Source organism: Neopsephotus bourkii, unplaced genomic scaffold (assembly GCF_033783945.1).
Source record: "Neopsephotus bourkii isolate Nb327-2 ecotype Australia unplaced genomic scaffold, CSIRO-AGI_Nbou_v1 NB_1383, whole genome shotgun sequence".
Classification (NCBI taxonomy): domain Eukaryota; kingdom Metazoa; phylum Chordata; class Aves; order Psittaciformes; family Psittacidae; genus Neopsephotus; species Neopsephotus bourkii.
The window spans coordinates 505413-525937 of NW_026901862.1; positions in this window are offsets into that span (position 1 = coordinate 505413).

Genomic DNA, 20525 nt, shown 5'->3' on the forward strand with positions numbered 1-20525 from the left:
GATCTAACATGAGAACTCCCTACTGTCTGAGTTCAGGTAATATTAATTGCATATTATGCAAAAGTAAATTATCTAAACTTGTCAACTCAGCAAAGATATCTTCAAAAGGACTTGCATAAGCTCTTGTAGTAGAAAATTCTGTCTAAGTTGCATTTACTTCATAAGTTTTGCAGTGTTAAGCTTTGATTCAATACTTTTTTTGCACTTTTCTTTCTGAGGGAGTCTTTGTGGACAAAAGTGAGGTTTTCGGGAATTTACTTCTAAGCTTAAGTACTGCTGTTTTGAATCGAGATGTGTGACCCTGCCAACTGTTCTATCTGTATGTACATAGAACAGCCAATTTCAAAAGACAGTTGTTACTTCAGTCTCTGAGGTTTTAAATATTTTATTCTACTTTCATTTCTGGTGACATGGAATCCCAAAGAATGAGTTGAGGAATTTCTAAAGAATTTCTTGGTCAAGAAAATTTCTTACTTTTTTTTCTTAGCTGTTTTTAAGAGCATAAGGTTTCTGGCCTGTCCAGAGAGTAAAAAAAATCAGATCCACTGTATTTGGCTCCTTACTTTAATTTGGTACGCTTTTGAAAGCATGTTTTCTGACCTGAATAACATGGGTCATAGAATTTAACAAGCAAGTGAAGTATTGTTACTTCTTCTGGGATTGTTACTTTTATGATTCTGTACTTTTATCAGTATAGAATGTCCAGCTTTAACATTATGATTGAGCAGTTCACTTAAAGATATATTTATTCTTTGTTTACAGATTTGAAAACTATTTTTTTCAGGGTGACACATACTAAATTTTTATAAACATTTCAGTAATAATCCTGAATCCTATTTAACAAAACTAGGTAGAGAAGCAAAGAAGTCTGTTTAAGTCTCTTTTTGTTGCTGATAACAATAAACAGAATTAGAAATAAATTGTCAGCTGAGCAGAATGCAGTTTTCCATTACCTGCACTTATATCTCCCTGGCCTTTCAACCTAAATTTAGCTTGTTTATTCCCAGGACAGATTACATGCACCTTACATTAAATGAGGCCATTTATTTGAATTATATTACACTTTAATAGCACAATAGATTTAAAAAAATATACACTTGTGAAAGAAAAGCCAATTTATCCTGACAAAGAGTGGTACCCTCAGTAGTATACCTCCTCTAATCAATCATTAGGAAACAAATTTTCATATGCTTTGTTATGACTCTATCATGTCTGTCCCCCTAATTATATATACAACCTAGATGTGGTTCTCCTTCACAGAGCTGAAGTGTGGGAAACATAACTCTTTGATGGAATTACACATTGTTACCTCCTCTGAGCGTCAGTAGGGATTCTAAATACGATAAATTTTAAAATGGATATTTTAGTGTTGTTTAAAGAAGAAAATGCAGAAGCCATGAAACTTGTGGTGAAGCAGAAGCCTGTGGTGTCCCTCAGGATTTGCAATATCTTTACTGGTGACACGGACAGTGGGATTGAGTGCACCCTCAGCAAGTTTGCCAGGAACCAGGCTGTGTGGTTCAGTTGATACGCTGGAGGGATGGAATGCCATCCAGAGAGACCTTGACACGCTTGTGAGGTGGGCTGATGCCAACCTTATGAAGTTTAACCATGACAAGTGCAAGGTCCTACACCTGGGTCGGAACAATCCCAGGCAAGCTACAGGCTGGGTGGAGAAGAGATTCAGAGCAGCCCTGCAGAGAAGGACTTGGGGGTGCTGGTCGATGAGAAAATGAACATGAGCCGGCTTCAGTGTGCGCTCGCAGCCCAGAAAGCCAACTGTATCCTGGGCTGCATCAAAAGGAGTGTGACCAGCAGGTTGAAGGTGATCCTGCCCCTCTGCTCTGCTCTCATGAGACATCACCTGGAGTATTGTGTGCAGTTCTGGTGTCCTCAACATAAACAGGACATGGAACTGTTGGAAGAAGTCCAGAGGAGGACCAATAGGATGATCAGGGGACTGGAGCACCTCCCATATAAAGATAGGCTGAGCAAGTTGGGGCTGTTCAGCCTGGAGAAGAGAAGGCTGCATGGAGACCTCCTAGCAGCCTTCCAGTATCTGTAGAGGGCCTATATGGATGCTGGGGAGGGACTCTTCATTGGGGACTGTAGTGATAGGACAAAGGGTAATGGGTTTGAACTTGAGCAGTGGAGTAAATGCTCCATCCCTGGCAGTGTTCAAGGCCAGGTTGGACAGAAATTTGGGTGACATGATTCAATGTGAGGTGTCCCTGCCCATGGCAGGGGGGTTGGAACTAGATGATCTTAAGGTCCTTTCTAACCCTAACTATTCTATGTTTTTATAATTCTATGAGATTTTAATATGAGCTTTGATTATACTCTGCTATTTACATAGAATCATAGAATCATCGTAGAAGGGACACTTGCTCTAAACCATATCACCCAAGACCTCGTCCAACCTGGCCTTGAACACTGCCAGGGATGGAGCATTCACAACCTCCCTGGACAACTTATTCTAGTGCCTCACCACCCTAACAGGAAAGAATTTCCTCCTTACATCCAATATAAACTTCCCCCGTTTAAGTTTTAATCCATTACCCCTTGTTCTGTCACTACAGTCCCTAATGGAGAGTCCCTCCCCAGCATTCCTATAGGCCCCCTTCAGATACTGGAAGGCTGCTATGAGGTCTCCATGCAGCCTTCTCCAGGCTGAGCAGCCCCAACTTTCTCAGCCTGTCTTCATATGGGAGGTGCTCCAGTCCCCTGATCATCCTCGTGGCCCTCCTCTGGACTTGTTCCAACAGTTCCATGTCCTTTTTATGTTGAGGACACCAGAACTGCACACAATACTCCAAGGGAGATCTCACGAGAGCAGAATAAAGTGCTGAGTTTTCAAAATCACACAGAACTGATATTCTTCAAGATATCTTAGCTACCTATTTTTGGCACTGTATTATCCAATTGATGTAGGAGATTAACTGTTTTAGAGTACATTTTAATGAATGAAGATAATGAATCCATCCTCCTGTGACTCCAGGATCTGTGAAATGATACTACCTACTTATAACATTAAGATCCTTTAAGAGATGTTTGTCTACAAAAGCCCCTCTTACCTGCAGCTGGCACAGTTGGAAACGATGTAATTTGCTGGATTTCTGCTTTCTTACTGTGGTAGAGAATTGTTACCGACATATTTCTAGATTTCTAAATATATCAACAAATTATAATTCACCCTATAATTATTGTCTTTATTACTCTAAGTTGATTTCCACATATGACCCATTAGAAATGAATAATAATTAATTCATATAGTTCATAACTATAAGAAAACTAAGAGTATAATGATCATTTATATATAATAAAGTACTTATTTGGAAGGTTGCAAATATTTCTGCTTGCCTTTTACATGTGTAGGTGCATTCATGGGGACACTTTCTTGGTCCTATATACACATAAATTTATGACAGACCAGCTAATGCTCTTCATGGACTAACTCTTGGCTTTGTTTGGATCTTTTGGCAGTATCGCAGTATCACGGTATACTAGAGATTAGAGGGACCTCAAAAGATCATCTAGTCCAATCCCCCTGCCGGAGCAGAAACACCTAGATAAGGTTACACAGGAATGTGTCCAGGCAGGTTTTGAATGTCTCCAGAGGAGACTCAACACTCTCCCTGGGCAGCCTGTTCCAGTGTTCTGTCACCCTCACTGAGAAGAAGTTTCTTCTCAAGTTTAAGTGGAACCGCTTGTGTTCCAGTTTGTACCCATTGCCCTTTGTCCTATCATTGTTTGCCACTGAGAAGAGCCTGGCTCCATCCTCATGACACTCCCCCTTTACATATTTATATACACTATAAGGTCATCCCTCAATCTCCTCTTCTCCAAAGTATAGAGACCCAGCTCCCTCAGTCTTTCCTCATAAGGGAGATGCTCCACTCCCTTATCTCTTTCAATGCATCAAGATTTGTTTGTAAAATTTTTTGTTATTGATGCTTTACTTCTGTAACATATCTACAGGATATTCTTTAGCAGACTCATTATCCTAGGGATTTTTAATGTGCATGCAGTTTGCATCTACCATTACAAAGGCATTCAAGCCTAAAAAGCAATTCCAGACTCAGTGACATACAGCAAAACCCCAACACTTCTTTGTCTAGATTAAAAACTCTGGACAATGCTCTTTATGCAGCACACTTTGTTTTCTTGACTAATACATGAATTAAGGCTTCATCATAAAATCATTCTTATTAATCATATTTATCTGTAACATCATTCTTGCTTTCTGAAAGTCTGTGAAAATTAGTGGGTATGGCATGTAAAAGCAAGAAACAGTAGTACTTATTTTATCATCAAACTACACTTTATTATAACTCACAATGGATAAAATTTTAGTGTTCTATCACTTGTAAGTTGTTCTTTTTATGAGCAGTGAGAAATGGTAGCTTTTTAATTATTACTTTTTAATTCTACCTATATTATTTCTGTGACTTCACATTTAAACATAATTCCATTGTCTCCATTGCTTATGACTGTAAGGTATTATTAACAGATTATTTTAATGATGGTTCCTAAGAAATAAATTGGGTTTTGGCCATGACATAAGTGCAGGTGTTCACAGCATGTTACCATTACAATTAACAACCCTTCTGGTGTATGTAAAAGAAAGGTTCTCAAAAGTTACAGTATGAGTAATGAATAATCTCTAAGCTAGAGCTACATCGATATGTAGACAGAACTACATTTTAGGCCTATTATTAGAATAAGCTTCTTGATGAATCAAAGTGAGAACTATATTGTTACAACTCTAGTGTTGAATTTTATCTGGAATAATAAAAGAGTTCTTTCTCCATTGCTCTTTTCTAGTACTTTACATAAATTTCAAGCTCATTTAACAAAGACTAAACCCTCCATGACTCTTGATAATAGCTGCTATAATTAATGGAAGAATGGCTCCTACTCTGACTCTACCCTGAAATTGCCTGAAGTACCAATACAACAACATGCATTTTTTTTTTCTGAGATGATACATATAATATGGATCAACTGTGAAAGACTCTTTTCTGGCTAGAAATGTGATTTTAGCATGGAGTCTACTTGTATTATTTCAGCTTTAAGAATTCTGTAGTCCTTTCTGTGGCAGGCTTTTCTCAGTGGTGTCCAGTGACAGAACCAGAGGCAAGGGGCAAAAACTGAAACATGGAAGATTCAGTCTTAGTACCAGGAAACACTTACTCACTGTGAGAGCTGTGGAGCAGTGGAAGTGGTTGTCCAGGGAGGTGTTGGTGCGTCCATCCTTCGAGGTATTCAAAGGCTGTATCCACATGGTCCTGGGCAACTGACTGACTGGCTTACATATGATACTGTTCATCTTAGATCTCAGTGTTCAAAGATGAATGATATCTATTTATATATAGTAAACACATATTTATTTATATTTTACCTCCTCTAAACCCATTTAGACTGTAGGATATGTGAGCTTATCAAGGCCAGAGTATAAAATGATTAATATTTTAAATATAAGAAAGTACTGCTTGTGTTATTGTCTTCATTTACTGTCATTTTCCCTCTTTTCTTATTTGTTTTCTAGAGGTACAGCCCTCACTGGGCAAGATATGGGACAGAGAGTATTCCTATATGATCCAAATACTTCATAATACAGAGTCATATTTGTTATATTGTTTGGAAATTTCCATCAAGGCTAGTAATTGAATTATTACTTTTATTTTTTTTATTTATTTTATTTGTTTTGGTTTGTTTTGGTTTATTTTATTCTATTAATTTTTTTATGTAGTGATTTTTTGTTTATTGCATTTAGGAGAAATCTCTGATTGCTTAAAGTCTGCAAAATTAAGTTTCTCTTCACTTTGTTTTTAAAACCTATGTATATAGTGTTTTCTGCTTTCTGAATTGCTCCTGCTATAAGCATATATATCCATAATGCTCCAGATGCTCAGGTGTGTCATAGTAGTGAGCATTATACTCTGGGGAAGACATTTAAACAGTTTTATACTACCTCCCAGCCTGTGCCCTGATTATTGCTGCAGCTTTCATTCTTTTTAAATTTCTGCCTACAGAAGTATCAGAGTTTCCAATCTATGGCATGTACTTACTCCCCACTATAAGCACTACAGTAGAGCCAAGCATGGGTATGAATGCTAAAGCAAAGCCTCAGAGATGTTTAGACAAGCAATCAGTATTACAGAAAGAATGGAAAGGCTGTGAGGTTCTGGCCAATGGTGTATAAATTTACATTATTCAAAAAACTGGTTGGGGTGATCCCCTTTGATATTTGGGACCTTTAACTTTAGAACTCATGATGCAAAACTAGCTTGCATGACCTCAGGCACAAACAAACCCATGTTCTTTGTAAATTAGTTTTAGACTATCAATCAGCATACACTGGTAGTATCTAGGTAATCTGGGAGTAATGAAAAGTTTCTGTCCTAGGGGAACATAAAAAAAATAAATAAATCATTCCAATAGAACAGAGCAATAGCGAGGATCAATATATTTAGTTAAACTGTAAGTAGCCTAAGAGTTACTTAATGTTTTTAAACAGCGAATGAAAATATGAAGAAGCTGATTACAAAGTGACATTTATGGTAGAAAAGTGAATTTTCATCATACAGAACTGGTAAAGATAGATCCGAATAAACAGTTCAATAGATTTTATACTGACATTATTACCAGGGGATAATTTTGCAGTGGTAATCCATGTTTAGTTTGTTATGTTTTTTGGTTTGGTTTGGGTTTGGCAGTGCTGCTGATTATTTTTTTTCTGTTTGTTTGTTTACTTGTTTCTTGGTTGATTTTGGTTTTGTTTCTGTTTTTTGGTTGGTTTTTTTTTTACTAAAGTTAATTAGCATATAATTTGCTGACCATGAGCATCTCTGATCCACAGAATAAAAACTCAAGGTAGCTCAAACCTGTTGCATATTGTGTAGGTCAGATCTGCAAGATTCTGAGAGCAGCGCTGGAAATTTATTTTTTCTATGTGTAAGTGAATGCATTGCACTGTACGTTGGCATTTACATCTCTTCAGAGGACTGAAGAATTCACCAGGTGAGAATAATTTTTAGCAAGATCCTACTTGGTGGTACTAAGTGTGCTTTATTGCTGGACTATTGTGGATTTAATGGCCCTTTCTCTCTGTTGGCAGTAGATATTAATACCATGTTGATAATGGGATCTACTAACCCATATCTTTTATTTTTGGAGGGACTGACCATAAGTTGTTTTTTTTTATTTGTTTAATTTTGCTACATCCAAGTTATAGTTACAAGAAGTTTAAACACCTGAGGCTAAACAATTCAACCCTATAGTACTTATAGACTATGTCCTTGGACAAAACTGGAATTACCTAGAAGTATTAATTACTGCAAAGGTTAGAGATTACAATTTCTTAAGTATCCATTAATTCTACCGAAAGATATAGTAGTGGGAAAATAGGATTAATTTACAGTTAATGACTAATTACTTGCTTTGCCAACTTTGACAATTTGTGAGACTGGTAGGTATAGGACAAGAGTTCTTTTCTGATTCATTGTCTACTTACGTTGTTTCATGAAGCCATTTCTGAATGAATTAATCAAATACAGTGCATAAAGGATGTAGCAGTTGGCTTAACTAAGCAAGCTTTAATAATAATTGAAATTAAATGAATAGCATTATGTCATTTAGATTAGATTTAGACTGTATGAAATATTTCCCACTGATGAGAACTATCAACTTGAGAGTATTATATTTTCAGCATAAATTAAAAAAGGCAGTAAAAGTTTATTGAGAAAATAAATTTTAATTAGCAAGTAATAAATATCTGCCCTTAACTAGAAAAGGGTAAGGTTGCTAGAGATAAATTTTAGAGAAGTTTTATATGAGGCTGTTATGTTTAGTGTGCATAATATATCTTGTTTACAAGGCAGTTCATGCAAAGGTAGCTAACAGAAAAGCTGAGTCATGCAACAGTCTATCTGAAGTGAACATATCCAATTATTACAGAAATGATCTATATTCCATATTTTTTTGTGTTCTTCCCCTTTAAAATCTCTCATTAGGGTTTATTTTCTTCTAGTGGATCTCCTTGAGTTATAGAATAGGTGATGTTTCATGGGAAGACTATCTGATTATTGTTTTTCTAGCTCTTGTGGAAAGCTTACAAAGTTGTGATGCTGTGAAAACATGGTTTTGATAAGGCATATGTGGCTTTTCTCCTTTCTTACTGCACTAATTCTTTCCAACCATATTTTCTGTGTACACCAGATCTTCCAGTCAGAGCCTATTCAGCAAAAAAGGCAAAAGGTCCCATCTACAGTTGCAGCCCTCAAACAGAAGCCCCTCCCCCAACTTAGTGGTACCTGTCATATTTGCTCCCGTTACTAAAACAAGAGCCCTTCTTTTCCAATGGTAAGTGAAGGAAGTGGGAGAGGTCTAAGACTCAGTACACAGCACTGAGTTCAGGAGAATCAAACTAGTAGTTCCAAGACAATGGAAGGTTCAGCGTCAGTTCTCAGTTAATATCTGGCAGGCTTTGGTACCTAGCAGTGCACAATGCCTTTGAGGGATTCTAAGAAAATGCTAGAATGTCCAGATGAAGAGGCTGTTTTTCCCTTTCCTCAGAAGTGAATGCAGCCCTAGTCCTGGCTACAGCCTTGTAAGGCTAAGTACCTTCTTGCTACAGTGTGTTGTAGGGCTCCACAAACTTTAAGCCACTAAATACACGTGTCAGGACTACATCGTTCTGGGGAAGCTTACCTGAATTTCCATCAATTGCATCCTCAGTGCAATTCGCTGACTGAACTCTTTTACAGCTGTGAATGCTACTATTGCTAATGCTTGTGTTTATAGACTCCCAGCAGTACAGTTGGTTTAGGTAGGTCATACTGAGTGTCCCTATGTAGTTCCCCATGGGAATAAATTTTTATTGTTAAGTATTATTTTTGCTCCCTGGTATGGAAACACTGTCTAATTTATTACAGAGTTTATTGTGAAGGTTGCATATACATATATATACACATATATACATATATATGTATACACACACGCATATATATATATATATCTATGGAAGTCACTTCCAAGAAATCCAAGCTTAGTGTCCCATATTAGCTTAAACTAAGGAGATCTTACTTGGTCAGAATAAAATGAATGGGTGAAAAGCATATGAAACTAATTTTCCAGAGATGTAAATTTGATAAATAGTTTCTGTACTTTATTTCTATAGTAAAAAAATCTAAGGAACTTCTTGGAAAAAAAAATAAAAATAAGACAGGCATATAAGTAGCTACCATTCTCATCCTTGTGAGGATGTAGTTTAGGAAATCTTAGTTTGAGTTTCTGGTTTGTGTCATTACCTGTGAGAATTACATAGTTCCAGTTTACATAGACAAGCTGGATTCATTCCACATATCTGGAGACAGCCAACTGAAAATTTTTTCTCTGTGGAAGGAGAAAAGAGTGCAAAAGCTCTGTGATGGTGCCTTTCATTTTCAGTAAGCAAAGAAAGAAAGGGTACTCAGAGAACATATTGCAAGTTCAGTTAACAAAATACTCATCTTGAGTACTGTGTGCAGTACTGGGCCCCAAAATTTAAGAAGAATGTGAAGGTCCTTGAATGAATCCAGAGGAGGCAAGAAAGGTGGTAGCTGTAAGGAATGTCCTATGAATAGCAGCTAAGGACTTTGGGTTTGCTTAGTTCGGAGAAAAGGAGGCTGAGGGGTGATCTTATTGCTCTCTACAGCTTCCTGAGGAGGGGTCTTGGGGAAGGAGGAACTGATCTCTTCTCCCTGATGTCCAATGATAGAAGATGCGGGAATAGTTCAAAGCTGCATTGGAGGGGTAGGGGGGCTATTAGACTGGACATTAGGAAGCATTTCTTTACTGAGAAGGTCATCAAAGACTGCAACAGGCTTCCTAGAGAGGCGGCCAATGCCACGTTAAAATACAGTTTTACAATTATCTGTACGTGGCATAGCCATACCACATTACAATACTGTATGTAGCCATATATTTGATCCCAAAATGATGTGTGAGAAAAGCACATGATAAAAGTGGTAAATATTACAAAACATTGAACCTTCTGAGGCCAGGAAATTGTTAAGAATAGCATTTAAAAGAAGTCTGCCCAGGAGAGGTCTCATTAGTTACTTCCTGGAGTTAATGATCTCATGTCACAGATAAACTAGGTTATAATCTGTTCTTATGACTTGAGAGAAATATATAAAAATATTGTATAAATGTATTAAAAAAATTGTATAAATGTATAAAATGTATAAAAAATATACAAATAAATTCAAACTGTTGTCAGGTCATTTGCCAGAGCATTCCTTGAGACCTTAATTTTAAGCAACCTCAAGGCATTTTCTGGTACATTGTAAGGGGCTATCCATTTTTGAGCATATAATTCTAGTTCTTGTCTTTATGACACTGTTTTGATCCTTAACTGTATTTGGGTAATAATAGTGCTGTGACTTCCCTAAAAAGGAATTGCTTGCTCTATTAAAATAATTATTAAAGTTACTAGCAGGTTTCAACCAGCCACTTCCTAAGTATCTTTATTTGGTTACTTAATTGCACATTAAAATAAAACCCTCCCTTGTACATACTTTGTGGCTAATCTGCATGCATGAGCTCCTGCGTGAGGGAGAAATAATAGTTATTTTGAGCATCTTTGGTGGTGTAGTCCTCAGTTCTATCACCATAAGCAATTCCTCCAACAAAGAGAGCCTGTTTATAAATAAGCAGACTATACTATGCTAATGGTATAAAAGCACAGATTAATTCATAGATATATGTATAGATATAAAGCACAGGGTGATTTAAAAATTTAGGCCTAATATGCCAAAAAGGTTTTTAAAGCCAAGACAGGGAATTGTTTGATTCCTGACTCAAATGGGAGTGGGAGTGCACCAACCATTCATTCTTTACAAAGAAATCACCTTGATTTCTTTGGGAAAGAAAAATTGGGGATAATCAGCACTTAGTACCAAAAGGTTTGCGGGATTCTATGTAAACACCATAGTTCATAGAAGTATCACACTTCAAGGTAACAGTTCAATGCCTGTAACAATTCAGGCACTGATGCTAATGGGACATCTGTTTAATACTTTGCTAAATACAGATGTTGAAGTATAAATGTTTAAATGCAAATTCCACAACAGATAGGTCTTGGTGGCTGAACATCACAGTCTTGGAGGGGGTTGTGAGTGAGCAGCTGCATGGTTCTGAGTTACCAGCTCAGCTTAAATCACAACAAAATCATACCTACATTATTTTAAATGATGAATCCATTCTTACTTCTGAATATCTGCTTCTACTTGCTTTGTTATCTTTTGCATATTTCAAGTTCAAAACAAACTGTTTGTTTTGATTTATTTTATAAGAGCTGAATTAGGTTAAGTTGTGGCACCTATACTATTTTATTCACATATTGTTTTATGTTTTAGGAAAAAAATATTTTTCCTGTTGAATCCCTAATTTTTTAACTTCTTGGTTTTCTATTTATTCCCTGCAATATTTCTGAAATACTGAACTGACAGTTTGAAGTCCTTTTATGCAGTGTTTCCCCTTGTAATTTTAGAAATTCCATGACAACTTTAAAAAAGTTCCAACTTTTTAGTGTATTTTTGTCCTTTATTTTTCAGTTATACTGATTTAATAAATAGCTTAAAATCATCCCTCTTGAAACAAAGTGCCTTAAATACAGACTATTTAATTTAAATTTGTGATTACTGCTTCCAAGGTTAGTTTATCTAACTAGCTTTTTTGAAAATTATTTCCTTGAAACCGAAGCCAAGTCTAAGACAGCATTAAGTCCCAGAATGTTAGGATGTAATCTGTCTTAACTGTAGCAGACAACCAAAATATCTGCTTTACAATGCGATAGATTATGTTCTAGAAATGATTGTTATTCAACACTGGCTGTCAAGAGAGTGTAGAATAAGTATCCTAGATATTGGTAATTTATGGTATCATTTAGCCAAATGAGTCCTTCTCTTACTGCTTGCCCTCAAATCCAGTGAACATTGCTATCAGAAAGAATTCACCAATCTGTCCTCCTTTTTATTTTGCCTGTAGAGCCTCACCTAATATGAGATCTTACAGCATCCTTTCTCACAAAGCATATAAAAAGGAATTCAGTGCATAATGATAGGCTTTCAAGTATGATATGCATACAGACTTTCCTTCTTGGAGCCTTGCTACACAGTACATCCTACTGAACATCTTTAATAGCCAACAAAGCCCATGCTTAACTGTGGGGATCAATAAACGTCCAAAGAGACATCTAAGGCAAAGGGATTAGGACCTTGTCAGATTGTGTGCTACAGAAAAATAGCATAGTTTGTACTTATGGTTGTGTAGGGATAATCATGCTGTGGATTTAGTTCTCACTTTGCAGACTCTGCTAAAGGAAGTGGTTTTGGGTCAGAAAGACAGAAGCATTATGAAAAACATGCCTGTGTTCTGCATACAACAGAAATGTCAGAATAACTACATGAAGATAAATAGTGCCCAGTGTCTGCATCTGTAGCTGTAAAAGCTCTGGAGGAAAGAATCTGTCAGAACCATGTTGAGGTAAGTGATGTTTTGAGGGCATGAATGCCTGGATGTTTCCAAGCATTTCTGTTATCTTGTGAGACAAAATTCTGTTCATGCTGGTTTTTGTGTGCTTCATTCATAGACATCTATGGGCAACTCTGCACCACAGGACAGAGTTCCCACCTTGTTGTTAAATGAGCCTGCAAAGAGAATTCATCAGCTTGGGTGCAGAACTGTTATTTTTAATTCAGACTATTTTTCTCACTCAAGCCACTGTCCATACAGTACACATCATTCTGTCTTAAACAGATCTTCTCTCATGCTTTCCTGCAAAGTGTACACACATCTGATCTCATTTATACGGAGTCTCAGATCTGAGAGGTATCAGAGTACCTATGACTAGATGATTTCTTTTTTAATTCTTTAAATCTTTAATGGCTGAATTCAACCCAGTGATAAATTCAAAGGCCTGCTGTGTTAGCACACATCAGTGGCAGAGGAATTGTAAGACAGGGAAGCGAAGGGGGTTGAAATTTCTCAAAGTTGTTTTGCTGCTGAAGTCAGAATATTCCTTCAAAAAGTGGAGGCTTTGTGTAAAAAAAGTATTCCCACTTTAGTAACCTTATCCCAGGATACTTAGAAAAGTGAAAGCCTCGAAGAGAAAAGTGCTAATGAAATGCTAACAATAGATTTTGTTCAGTTTTCACTTGTGCAGAACACTTTTCTAGTACGATTGTATACTGCAGATCTTATGTTGATATGACAGTATTAAAAAACCAAGACATGTTCAAAGGCCGATACTACTTTCCTGGGGAGGGTGGTAGGAAAGGGGTTTTTCAGATGAGATCACAAATGACTAAGTCAGTTTGATAGTCTGAAGTTGCTCTTGAAAGAGGGAGTTACCACTTCTTACCGCTTCCTTTAGCCCAGTCTCACTTTCCTTCTATTTACTCTGGGCCTCATTTGTGTTTATAGTGAAAATCTTTAATTTCTATGGTTTGTTTTCTTTTATTCCTTTTGGGTTTAATAAGTGAGTTTACATCACAGAAGGTGCTGAGAAGCACCAGAGGAATTTGGGGAACTACATCACATGGATCACAGAGAAAGGGGACAGTGGAAAAATAAACTCTGTCTAATGGTGGTAGAGGACTGTCAGTTTTACAACACCCACAGCCCTTGTGCAAGGCAGAGGCTGAGAACATGCTGCCAAGACAAGCAGAAAGGTAGAAGAGCATATGCATAAGCTGAAGTTCCCTGATCATTTCAAACCAGTGTAATGGCAGGTCACTCCTGATGGGATGGTACTTTTCTTGCTCTTAGATGCAGTTGCACCTGTGTTATTGGTACTACTACACATGGTACAGCTGAACTGAAACTGGGAAAGAGACTCACCTAGAAAGGTATAATGTATTTTCCTAAAATATGTTTTCATATGGAAGGGTTCACCAAACTGACTCATTATGTGGCTATACAGGCATAACGCTGGCACTTGGGAAGTGGTACTAGGAGGCAGAACATCAGACTGAATTGTTGTTTCTCATTCAGGAACACTAAGTTCGGAATGTATACCTTTAACTCCAATATGTGAAAAAGGAAAATTGTCTCTAAATCCTAGTTAACAATTTCTGTTGACTTCAGTAAAAACTGGATGAGATCCAAATGATTCTGTTTAAGCATTCAAAGGGGATTATTTTCTTAAATAATTTCTATCTATCAGAACTGAGAGAAATAACTGATGGAAAAATTCTAGTTGTGTGAATTTTAGACTGAAACTCCAACAGTGGTGAGAAGTTGTTGAAGATGGCAAGACTGACTATGCAGTTCTCAAAATTTATCATATTATTTATATCATATGGTTTTAACTCAATGTATGACCTGAATGTATGCATCAAAATTAATTTTATTTTGAAAGTGTTACTTAGGAAATATTCTGAAAACAACAAGCAGATAAAACTAATATTATCATGAGATTTAAGTTATGTAGGAAGAATCCATAGATTTGAGTCAACACTTATAACTGAGAGCAAAAAACTGCCTTCTGAATAAAAGATAAAAATGTCTTTTAGAGAGATAAGATGGGAAGGTTGCTAAGAGATGAATAAGCTACGTGACTCTGCTGTTCATTAAAAACCTGCATTCACCACAACTACAAAAAAGCTTCTTTTGCCACACTAATCTCTCAACTGCAATATTCTTTATTTAAATTATGAACTAATGGCCTGCATAATTTCATTAACTAAAAAGGACCATTTAAATATTATGACACTGAAGAGGAACAGTTGTCTTCCAACACTGAAGATTTGGTTATAAGTTCAGAATTCTGAGGAACGATGATCATGAGGGTGATACCTTTGACTCGTGTAGCTGTCTTTACCAGTGGCCTGACTTGTCAGAAAAACAAGGGGTAGCAAGCTAAAAATTTAGAAGTATGTTTTATTCTATGTCATTATTTAAGAAAACTGATCAAAGGAAGAAGATGTTACAGCCCATAATAAACTTATCTAGGAAAAAGATAATTAGACATGATATTTAAATCCTCAGTGTTTGAAGTGATCTACTAATTAAGATCTGTGCGCATTAATGGTAAACTTAACACAGTACATATGTTAAAAGGCTGTCAAAGGATAAACTTACCTGCTTGACCACTGATTTTTTTCATCGCTATGAGGATTAAAAAATATTGTTTTTGTCATCTATTACTTTGAAGAAAGAGCTCCAGATCTTAAACTACTCAGAAAAAAAGTATTTCCTATGCAAATACGTAGTACAGAAATAGCTGTTTTATTCTGTACTTGGTCTTTAATTTATAGAACCATGCAGACTCTAGTGCCTAATCTACCAATTCACAGTTTGACAACTGCTGCTGACAAACAACAGGCAAAACTTAGACCAGTACATTTCTCCATAATCTGTCTGCTAGACTTTATATGCTGGACTATGTAAGAGCTGTAAGCACATTAAATGATTGGGCATGCTCCCCAAATGTAATAGCTGGAGAATAAAATTTCCATTTCCTTTTGCTGATGGAGAGTCAATGTGCTGCATTGCCTAAGTGTGGTACAGTTTTCTATCATCTCCCTCATACCTGATGTCATATGAATCTACTTCTTATTCTGTAGGTTTTTTTGACAATCTTTTTATTACCCTCAGCTTAAAGTTTTCTGGTTTTGCATAGGTTTGGCTGATCTCTGGGCCATTCTCAAACACCACAGTGGATTCTATACGTGATCCTACAGTTACATTCAATATAGCATGTTGGTTCTCTAATACCAAGATAATGTGAATAATAATTGTGTATTAAAAAACAATCTTTGCTGGTATATGCAAATGTATTTCTAGTGGTGACTATGACTTCCACATATGATAGACATATGAGGATGTATTTTTTTAGTTTTCTCAGTTTTATGGTCCTTTTTTTTTGATCAACATAGTACATTTTGAAAGTCTTTCTACATTTTTCTGTATCAATATGTCTATTAGGTTTTCTCTGAAGTGTGTCATTAGCTTTGGTCCCACTGTACTCTACCTCCTAAGTGCTATACTGTCAGTTACAGACAATTATGTTTCAGCTCTGTGGACAACATAGACATGGTTATTTGCCAATTTATTCCTAAGATGCCTCCAAGCAATAACTGTTAATGATTTTTTCAATGTTTCACCTTTGTGAAACTGTACCTCTTAAAACCAAAGTGGAATATATTTTCAAGTTCACTCTTGCATGATGTTTAAAAAGACATTCTGCAATCCACACTGTTCTAGAGCAACATTTACAGTCATCCTTAAGCTGTGTTTCTGCTGCGTCTTGAGTGAAGTCTGCACAATTTTTCTCTTCCTTGCAGATTCTGTACCATAGATGACAGGCATACGCTGGTGAATAATTTGCTTTCTGGTGTCTGAATGACAAACTGTAGGACTTATTACTGTTCTTTAATAAAATGAGAGCACTATAGTCAAAAAAAATGAACTGGCCAAGCTGCTCTGCTCTTAAAATCCTGCTTTGTGTAGGCATATATGATTTTTGCAGTCCTTTTCTCTCAACTTTTCTGGTTCCAGGAAACCTTGGTAGTTCAAACAGACCACTGTCCTCCAAAGTCTGCATTGGATTACTGTTAGTTTTCTTATCTTTTTTTGATGGTTCCTAGGCACACAAGTAAACCTCTCAGTTTTCTTACAGTGAAGGAAGTCCTGTGCTCTGATCTTGCCAGGATCACAAACAAGACAGGTCATATGTGAGTGAGTGAAATGCAGGCCTATGTGTGGGGGAAACACTGTCATATACCAGTTGTTTGAAGTTCACTCTCTTTATGCAAGACTTGGCAAATCTCTGTAGTGCTCTGCTGCATTTTTATGCTCCAGCAAGGAAATCAACAGCGTTTGTCATTTTGAGAGGTATGGTGCTGGAAACTTGCTATTGCTGCAGGTTCCTAAGGCTATGATAGTGCTGAGCAGGAGAATCCAGCATTATATTTGCTGTTTACATGCTTTAGTGTTCAGAAGACACAGCAAAGTGTTTTATTTCTTAGAGGTTCTGTAACTAATTTTATACTGTTTTCTTGTGTTGTCTGTGGTATAAATGAAAATGCTAATGAAGACTCACTGTAGTAAGATTCTTATGCTAAGTACTAACATAAACACAAATTCACCTGAGTGATATGGTGCAATTATTTTCTTTGGTTATCTACAGGCTAATGTGTAAAGTAAATGGGAAACTATTGCTTCCTGTTGATGCAAAACATTTTAATTATTAAAAAAAGCTTTGAAATAAGGAGTTCGTGTCATAGTTTTAATCACTCCACTCTTGCAATTCTCTTATCTTACAAAGGGACCTCTTAGCAGTATTCTGTATAGCAATACAGTACAGGGACTTTATGAAATGCAGGCTGAATTTGGTCATTTCTGCAAGTATTAGCAGCTGAAAGCAGCCTCAGCAAATAGGCATTTTTCCCTTTCCCATTATTATTTATCAGTTTTCTATTTAAAATTGCTATTACTGTAGTAGCCATGTAACAGCCAGGACTATTTAACAGGCTTTTATTCTTTTCTTTGCTTCTGATGATTTACCCTTCTTCTGTTGGCATTCGAGTGATATAACAGAAACTTAAAGGAGGTAGTAGAGCATTCTAAAAGCTGCCAGATTTTAGATTGTCAAATCTCTTCTGGAAGCTTGTTCCAGAGCTGAGCAAACCTGAATATGAACACTTTATCTTTTCTATTTTATTCAAGATTAAAAAGGTGCTTAAGCTTTATGCATAGCTTTTATCCATGTCAGTAGTCCAATTGACTTTTGGGGATGGCAGACGTGCTTCAGGTTATATATATGTTTGAATTTCCTCTCTGAACTGAGGCTTTGGTGTAATGTTTGGGCATCGGTTATATACCCCCAAAACAAGGTTCCCCTGCCATGTCATAGGAGTGTGGTTGCTGAGATACCTGGATTTTAAACTAAAACAAGCCTTTGGTTGGTAATAAAAGATTAAATGGAGCAATGTTGTTATAGTTTGTTGTGCTGAGAAGGGTAATAGTGTACTCCATGCTTTCTAAAAACTTTTCTTGAGTGCCATCATTAGCTTCAGGCACAATGTGCTGCACAAAACTACTGCTGAGTGACAACAGTTTTAATTGTATGACCTCAATTCTGCTTGCACTGATAGAGAATGAGGTGTCCACAGCTACTCCAGAAGAGATCCAGGAGACAAGAGCCACTGCACGGGAGGTAGGGCAGGAGCCTCATAGTACCTGAACAAGAAAAGCAATGTGGATCTGGTGAGAATAAACAGGCTCATCCAAGACTCCAGATCATTAAGAGCATGCACAATGGCAAGGCAAGGCAAGGCAAGCATGCAAGATCAAGACAGGAAGTCAAGGCAGTGGGTGCGGTACACAGCCAGACACAGCCAAGACAGCAGGAGCAAAGGCAAGGGATTGAGGTAAAGCACAACTCCTTCTGAAGGGGCAGGGCCTTACTTGTCAAAGCATTTTCTTACACAGCTCTTTCTACACAGCTGTCTAATTCAAGGCTGCACAGCTGCACCATAGAGGCTGGCCCTGAGCCCAGGCAGTTAAATCTGTGGGTGCTCTGGGCCCTGGCATAGAGAACTGTAATGGAAAAGTTACTTAATGTGTAGTCTACTTAGACCTCTCTTCTTCCTGGTATTTGGACAGTGTAATTTTAGTGTTGTTTGGATTCATATGGATAGTCTGTAAACTTTTATTTCTAGGATGAGATTCAGGTTCCCAGTTAAGTCAATGGTGACTGTGACAGGGCAGTATATACCTACTGAAAAAGGTAGGTTTTTTTTTCAGTTGATAGTGAGGAATATGCTTTCCAAAGGTGATTTAGAGATCTAGCGTGCTGAACAGAAAAAAATACTGTAGCCAGCCATTACTTTTGGATGCAGGAATCTGTCAGATTGGCTCCACTCTGCATAACACTGCAAATTGAATGCTGCTATTGACTCAGGAGCCAGAGTAAACATCTCTTCTGGGAATAGGTATCAAATTAGTTTGATGACTTTTTCTGTGACAACAGGTGCTGATGGTGTTATCTACATTTTAGCACCTTAGTCTGGTTGTTGGAGAGCTAGCCTAGGGAAACCAAGTTGCAGGCTGTCGTTATCTGGGAAATGCATCCGGGGAGAGACTGATCCCTGAGCTTTTATTTCTTGGGACCATGTTAGAGCTATAAGGTTTTTACTATAGTGCCTTTTACTATAGCTCTTCCTACTGAGTCTGCACTACCTTGCAACAAACCACTCAAGTCATGGAGGAGAAGAACAAATAAAAAGAGCATTGTAGCCTAGAGCACTTGGCTGAGAGCCTGGATCCTCGCTTTACAGTCACTGCTCCCTTGCAGCATACTTAACATTGGACACTTATTGAACAAAACAAAAAATACATCACCAAAGATTTTTACAGGGATAACTCAAAATCACAGGAGTCCTTTACTAGTAACTAGTGGCATCATCAAGGACGGTTCAGCAAAAGAACCCTCCTGAAGGAAGTTTTAGCAAAAAGCCTTTTTTCAAAGAGAATAAAGCTGCACTTTGAGCCGCTCCTTCTTCTCCTTCCTCAAACTCATAACCATTCTCTTCCTATTATGTCAATATATCAGCATAAGGAATCTTTAGCTGAAAGTGTTTCTTACCTGTTTCCAAGTCTTCAGAAGTCGTTGGAGGTAAAGAACAGCAGGTACTTTCTATTTGAAGGGAAAAGAAAAGCAGACGAAGGGGAAGGGGAGTCATTCAGAAACATGAACAAAACTCACTTAGGTTTTGGCTGAATGCTTTCATCATTGTAGTTCTATCAGTTGTCTGTCTTAATAAAACCAAGATTTGTTAGACACAGAAGAATCACCTGTCTAAAATCTCATTCCCAGATCACTCAGTGTTTATGTCTGCATTGCTAAAGGCATTCAGTCCTGTCCTCAGAAATGATCCCTAGATAATTTCTTTGTAGCTTTGTAGCTCCAGCTACAAATTGTTGCAACACAATGCATTGCTCAGAACCAGCCTCTTCTAGGCAGAAAAGCCATGCTTGCTCAGCATAGAAGATAGATGGCTATGGTTGCCAGTTTGGGTTTCATGTGACAGTGGTTCAAAGAACAAACAAACAAAATAAAACAAAACAGTCCAACCCCCCCCCCCAAAAAAAACAAACAAAAACCCCAAAGAACAAACAAACAAACAAACAAAAACAACAACAAAAAAAACAAAACGGAAGTTGTTTTTTTTTCCATCTCAGAGGAGTGAAATTAGCAAGAAGCTGTGTCACAGTTGTTCAAAGCAATATTATTATACCACTTGATGTTAAATTCCCTGGAAAGGTACAACAAGTTTTTGGACGTAAAGGTTGTTGTGTGTTGCACTGATGACAGTGTAGAATGAGAATGTGCTAATCTGCTCTTGTCAATGTTGCCTTTAGGCAGTAGTGCATGGAGTAAGATATCTCCAGTATTTTGGTTCCATCTAACAGCAAATTAATATATTAGCATTGTGAATATCCCAGGGACCAGGATCCAAAGGAGAACTTGG